The sequence below is a fragment of the Megalopta genalis genome, unplaced genomic scaffold (assembly GCF_051020955.1).
Source record: "Megalopta genalis isolate 19385.01 unplaced genomic scaffold, iyMegGena1_principal scaffold0218, whole genome shotgun sequence".
NCBI lineage: Eukaryota > Metazoa > Arthropoda > Insecta > Hymenoptera > Halictidae > Megalopta > Megalopta genalis.
The window spans coordinates 239238-240000 of NW_027476287.1; positions in this window are offsets into that span (position 1 = coordinate 239238).

The following is a 763-nucleotide window of genomic DNA, read 5'->3' on the forward strand; positions in this document are numbered from 1 at the left end:
TCCTTGCCGGCCGTTCGGTATCTATAAGAGATACACGGTCCGTGCGAGGCGGACGGAGCAGAGCGGGTTTTGGGCCAATTCTACGATCTCGGTCGAGAAGCTGTCTCAGAGCTCCTTCGGGGCTTCGGTCCTGACTGTTTCGTGCCGTTTACGTTACGGACTTTTCTCCACACAGCGTGGCCACGGGTCGGTGTCTTTGACCGAATGGCCCATATGTGGCAAGCCCTACGGGGTTGGTTACCCGTATGCACTTTGTATGTATACTCGTACTCACTGAGCAATCGACTCTTCTGTCCGAGCGATGGAAAAATTTTTTAAAATGCATCTGTAAGATTTGGAAGCAAATCGTACCAATTGAAAACTGTGGCTAAAATGAATAGCCCAGTGGAGAGAGAAAACTATCAAAAAACTGATTTTTTAAATCAAGAGGTGTCAGAAATCGAAATGCCTAGCGCGAGCGGAAGAACACGCTTTCTCGCCAGTCCAGCATGTGTCCTGTCCGTTCTTCCTCGGCTTGCCGATTTTGCCCAGATCAGAGGTTTCGTGCTTCCGGCGGTCAGAAGATCAGTGTGAGCGTACGCGCTTCCACGACTATGGCATCACCCATGTACTTTTTCCTTTGAATATATTTGAGTACATAAAAAATATTAAAACATATAGAGAGAACTGTGTCTTGGATCTTAAAAATTTGTCAATAGCGATGATATATTATTACTTAACTTGAAGTATTTGTACGTTTTAGCTGGGACGTACATTTATCTTA